Source organism: Pelodiscus sinensis, chromosome 7, assembly GCF_052426305.1.
Source record: "Pelodiscus sinensis isolate ZL-2025 chromosome 7, ASM5242630v1, whole genome shotgun sequence".
NCBI lineage: Eukaryota > Metazoa > Chordata > Testudines > Trionychidae > Pelodiscus > Pelodiscus sinensis.
Window position 1 is genome coordinate 3,990,478 of NC_143058.1, and position 6,000 is coordinate 3,996,477.

Here is a 6,000-nt window from a genome sequence, read left to right on the forward strand (position 1 = left end):
GGATTTTGTGAGCCATCTGGTATATTTTCATCAAGTCTTACACACAAGTTCTGTGCTTCTTCAAGATGTGAAGGTTACAATTGGAAAAAGCATGTAGTTAGGTCGTTTGGCTCCATCAACTTTGATTTGCTTTCTCATAAACGTATCTATAATATAATAAAAATTCATAGATGTGATGTCCAAAAGGGACAGTTGTATCTAGTCTGATCATAGAACTTCCTCAAAACAATCCATAGAGCAGCCCTTTTAGATAGTCAATCTTCATAGAAAAATGGTCAGTGGTTGAGAATCCTCCATGACTCTTGTAAATTGTTTGAATGGTTAATGATTCTTACCACTATCCATTTATACTTCCAAAAGGAAGTTTTTCTTCACTCAGCGCACAGTTAACCTGTGGAACTCCTTGCCAGAGGATGCGGTGAAGGCTAGAACTTTAACAGAGTTCAAAAAAGAGCTAGATAGATTCATGGAGGTGAGGTCCATCAATGGCTATTAGCCAGGATGGATAGGAATGGATAGCCCCTGTTTCTCTGGAAGTGGGTGACAGGGGAGGGATCACGTGAGGATTACCTGTTGCGATCCCTCCCTCTGGAGCATCTGGTACTGGCCACTGTCAGCAGAGAGGATCCTGGGCTAGATGGACCTTTGGTCTGACCGAGTATGGCCGTTCTTGTGTTCTTATACCTTATTTCCAGTGTGAATTTGCTTAGCTTCCATTTCTATATTGAGCTACGGGCTGCGTAGGAGATATCACTGGGTTCTATGACAGAATGCTGGAATTTGGCCAAGTCACCTGGGTTTCGTACAACACCCCTGGCACTCAGAAAATGATCTCCCAATCTGCCAACAATTAAACTGTGGATGACTGAATCAAGCAAAACCATTCATGTTGATGCCCACAGTAAAGGCCTCCTGCCTTACAATCTGTGAATCAAAGGTGCCTATCAGCTCCCAAAGTCAAACCACCAAACTGGAGGAATTCGAAGTTTGTTGAAGTACCACATCAGCTTCCGTGAGAGAGAGATTTTCTTCCTCTCGATGTGAAGGGAGAACATAAGAAAGACATTTCCAGGCAGTGGCTAAAGACTACAGTGCACATGGTCTTATTCTGTTCTAGAAAACCTGGTTCACAAAGGAAATAAAAAGATCTCCTGATTTCTTCCATAGTTGTTAAACTATTAGTAGTAGAAATTTACAAGCCCTTAACAGAATCTTCTTTCACATTCACGTAAGCCTCAAGTCACTTCTTTGCCAACAGTGATGGGCCAGTACACGCCAGCGCACAACTGTTGTGAGCTCAGAATTATATCACTAGAATCCATGGCATTACGTTTGTCTATGTGTTGTTATTGTTCATGTTTTTAATGCAGTAGGCAGCTGATAGAAGACACCTCATAGGCCAAATTCATCTCTGGTGTTATCTTGACTAGGCCAATAAAATTACATCAGGGATAAAAGTATTCCCCCCTTCCCCCTCCTTTTTTTTTAGTTTAGCCAGAAATCCCAGGAGGATCATGAAATGTCCCTTTTAATAAAGCATTTGAACATTTACGCTTCAGTGAAAGAGGGCAGCACACTTGTGAGGCCAATTAGGACTAATTCTTTTAAAGTGCTTAGTTCACGTGCGTAATTTCGGTCTTCCACACATATGAACCTTTCTGGTATTTTACTGTTAACACTCAGGAGGGTGCTTTTGATCATAATTTTTAGAAATGAATCCCAAAAATGAGTAACCTGGGCTAAACTCAGGACAGAGATGCTCGTTTCTGTAGCAAGAAAACAGTATCGCGCTTACTCCGCTGCTTATCAGGTGTCTACATGGCTGGGACTGTGAGCAAACATTCCGAGCAGGTATCGCATGATAGTTTTGTATTGCTGTTCTACATGCACATAAACACAGCAAGCTTAATTAATAGGCAGCAGGTTCAAACCAAACAAGACAAAATATTTCTTCACACAGCACACAGTCCACCTGTGGAACTCCTTGCCGGAGGATGTTGTGAAAGCCAGGAATTTCACAGCATTCAAACAAGAACTAGATATATTCATGGAGGTTAGGTCCATCAATACTTATTAGCCAGGTTTGGGGTGAATGGTGTCCCTAGTCTCTGTTTGTCAGAGGCTGGGAATGAGCGACAGAGGAGGTATCACTTGATGATTCCCTGTTCTGTTCACTCCCTTTGGGGCACCTGGCATTGGCCACTGTGGGAAGACAGGACACTGGGCTTGATAGACCTTTAGTCTGACCCAGTGTGGCCGATCTGATGTTGAAAATGTCTGTGGGATTGAGAAGGAATGTCCTAGCCCTTTAAGAAACAAACAGGAAATGACAACAAAAACAGTCTGGGTATCATCTGAAGAAGTGGGCTATGCCCACGAAAGCTCATGATGCCATCTACAAGTTTTGTTAGTCTTTAAAGTGCTACCCGACCATTTGTTGGTTTTTAAGTTTTTCAGACTAACTCAGCTACCCCTTGTGGCTGTGTCTAGACTGGCCACTTTTTCCGGAAAAGCAGCTGCTTTTACGGAAAAACTTGCCAGCTGTCTACACTAGCCGCTTGAATTTCTGCAAAAGCACAGACGATCTCATGTAAGATTGGCAGTGCTTTTGCGGAAATACTATGCTGCTCCCGTTCGGGCAAAAGTCTTTTTCCGAAAAACTTTTGCGCAAAAGGGCCAGTGTAGACAGCAGAGATTTGTTTCCCGCAAAAAAGCCCCGATCGCGAAAATGGCAATCGGGGGTTTTTTGCGGAAAAGCACATCTAGATTGGCCACGGACGCTTTTCTGCAAAAAGTGCTTTTGCGGAAAAGCGTCCTGCTAATCTAGACGCGCTTTTCCGAAAATGCTTTTAACGGAAAACTTTTCCGTTAAAAGCATTTCCGGAAAATCATGCCAGTGTAGACATAGCCTCTGGGTATAATTAAAGTGACTCCTTCCACTTCCAGAGGCTATTCATCTGGCAACAGGAAGCTGATAGGGGAGCGACAAGGGCTGGTCATTTCTCTCTGGCTCCCGTAAATGAGTATGAGCAGACACAGAGACTTTGTGGAAGTTAAGTTGAGGAACACTGAGTGGAGGTGAGGGTCTTTCCCCGTCTTGCCCCAGTCGGTGAAAGGGGACGTACCGATGTCCAACTGAGGGAAGTAAGGTGGAGCTGACACCTGGCCACAAGGGGGTGTACCGGGATGGCCTACCCTTTCCCAAGGATGTGCTGACACACCATGCATTTTACAGCTTTACTGGCAGGTTGGTGGCAGGAAGCCTCCTGGGTCTTGCAGAGTGCCCCGTTAGCTGGCTTGTCTCTTGTGGTGTTTCCGGTGAGGGGCGTTGCTGATTTTCACCCTCAAGAAGCAGGAGGCGTGTTGGCTGGGGGATTGCTGATGAGATGCACGGCTCCAGACCGGCCCACAGACAGGCCTCGCAGATCATCTCCTGTAGTAGTACGTCGTCATCACACGCACGTACCCTGCCACAAAAAGACAGAACACGGCCCTCCCTGAAAACCCAACCAGTCAAAGAATCGGTAGCCATAAGCAATACAAGCATTGTGTGAAAGTAAAGACATTGCTAACTAACGCAGTGGGGGGCCGATAGCCACCACAGACCCTGGGGCAAAGTGTGGGGAGGGCCAGCTCCGCCTCTTTCCAGGGGGCGGAGCCACAGGAGGAAAGGGCAGGGCTGGAAGAAGCGATCCCTTAACACCGCCTGCGCCGCAGCGCTAGGGGTCCCCCTCCGGCCTTCAGAGCACCCCGTAGCACCCCGCATAGTGAATTCTGGCCCAGAGCTCCTGGATACTGCTGCTACTGCTAGAGTCACCTGGGACAACTGCTCTCTTTGCCCCTCCCACCACAAGGAATTACACCGCACACCCAAACAGCTATCTAATCTGCCTGCACACTGACCAATTAGCTGCCCCATGCTGGTTTCTCGGCATATAACTCCCTTTACTACTCACTCAGTCCCTCCGCTTCATATTCAGTAGCTACAGAGAACGCGTTAAGTATGAAACGGGCATGGTGTTTACCCTTCCTCTTCTTTAATGGTGGTCTTCTACAGGTGCACCTTCTCCTGTTCTTCCTTGTCCTTCTGCGGGAACGCCTCCTGCGGCGGTGGCGGCGGCGGCGCTGGCGTCGGCATCTCGCCATCTCTGCTTCGGCTTCGTTGGCTCAAGCGCCCAGGAGGCGAGGTCTCATTGCTTGGTGGGGCCAAGCCAACCTGTCTGCTCGGATGGTGTGTGAGCTTATGAGGGGGACTCAACTAGACTCAGGCAATTATAGTCTGTAGCGACTATGATGTCATAGAGGGTCTGCCTCCCGGGGTGATATCTGCTGGCACAGCTAGGGAATGTTCCTGGGAAGCTCTTGCCAACCAAACCGGCCATCGTGAACGTTGTGGCGATGGCCACATGTGGTTACAAAACTGATGTTGTTTGCTGTGGATTCCAAATGAAGCACCTTTGTACATTCAGTGCTCAGTTAGTAGAGTAGCTGGACCCCACGATGGGGTCTTCCTGTTTGTACATCAGCCTCTTCCTGTTTGTACCTCAGCCTCTTCCTGTTTCTACCTCAGCCGCTTCCTGTTTGTACCTCAGCCTCTTCCTGTTTGTACCTCAGCCTCTTCCTGTTTCTACCTCAGCCTCTTCCTGTTTGTACTTCAGCCTCTTCCTGTTCATGCCTTTTGCTAATATTTTCTGACACATTCCGCTTGCATCCCTTTTGTCTCAGGGGAGTCCCAAGCTATGTGAGAAGCTCTCCCCCCCCCCCACCCTACAGAAACAACAAGGAGTCCTGTGGCACCTTAGGGCATGTCTACACTCCAGAGTTATTTTGTAATAACTACCATTATTGCGAAATAACAAGGTGAGCACCCACACCGCGAGCCCATTATTTTGAAATTATTTTGAAATAACGTGCTTCTTATTTTGAAATAATAACCCCCTCGTTCTATGCGGAATACAGGTGACCCCCAACTTATGACCACCCGCCTTACAACCCCCTGCATTTATGACCATTTTTTCATGCGAGATAGCACCTAAAAAACCCCAGTTTATGTCCACAGCTTGCACTTATGACAGTGTACGACACCTATGGGAAATAAGGGTTCAACTTATGACAGCTTGACTTAGGATGGTTCTCTGGGAACCAATTAGGTCGTAAGTGCAGGGGTCACCTATAATGCCTATTTCAAAATTGCTAGTTGGAAATAGAGTTAGTGTGGATGCTCAGTGGCTGTTATTTTGAAAAAGACTGCTCCCCAGAGACATTCAGAGGAATTACTCCCCAGTGCTTCCTGCAGCTCTAAGTCGAGATAGCACATCCACATTAATGGAGCCTGCCTTGGACGAATTTCAAGGCTTGCCAGTAGTGTGATCGAGCTATTTCAAAATAGTGATTTGGGGAGTTGTTATTTCGAAATAACCTGGCAATGTAGACATTGCCTTAGAGGCTAACAGATTGATTAGGGTATAAGCTTGCATGGGAAAAACCCACTTCATCAGATGAATTGGAGTAGAAGTTACAGAAGCAGAGAGATATAGATATAGATATATAAAATATGGATGGAGTTGCTTGTGTGAATGAGGATCTCAATGGGTTAATGCCACATTTCTGAAACTGTGGGTCCTGACCCCTACGGGAGTCGCGAGCAACTTAGAGTATGTCTACACTAGTCCCCTAGTTCGAACTAGGGAGGCTAATGTAGGCATTTGAAGTTGCAAATCAAGCCCTGGATTTAAATATCTAGTGTAGACATACCCTTAGAGGGGGGTCGCGGTGTCACAAGGTTTGAGAACCCCTGGGTTAATGTGTTTATAAAATTCACACAAGCAAATTCTTCCTTGTATGTACCCCTGCAGTTTGGGCTGCCAACCCCAGTACATACCTAAGATCTTGGACAGGACTGTATTTGGGCAGATGTTTCATCCCACTGCACATACTGCCAGGGCCAGACAGTTATTTTTTACTACACTAGCGCAAACAGATTTTGCACATTTACACCTA

At 46.5% G+C, this 6,000-nt stretch overlaps 1 long non-coding RNA gene across 5 annotated transcripts in view; it reads right to left on the bottom strand.

Annotated features, from left to right (window-relative positions):
- LOC112546075 (uncharacterized) overlaps positions 1-4,253 on the bottom strand; it is a 30,270-nt gene extending 26,017 nt beyond the window's left edge. For 3 of the 5 annotated variants that reach the window (XR_012905101.2, XR_003089705.3, XR_003089704.3), the window contains exons 1-2: positions 4,026-4,253; positions 3,222-3,467 (exon numbers count right to left, since the gene is read on the bottom strand). This is a non-coding gene — a long non-coding RNA (uncharacterized LOC112546075). Of the gene's footprint in view, positions 1-3,195; positions 3,468-4,025 lie in introns of all 5 variants that reach the window. The other 2 variants (XR_012905100.2, XR_012905103.2) reach the window with 2 other exon arrangements.
- Positions 4,254-6,000: the final 1,747 nt, after the last annotated feature.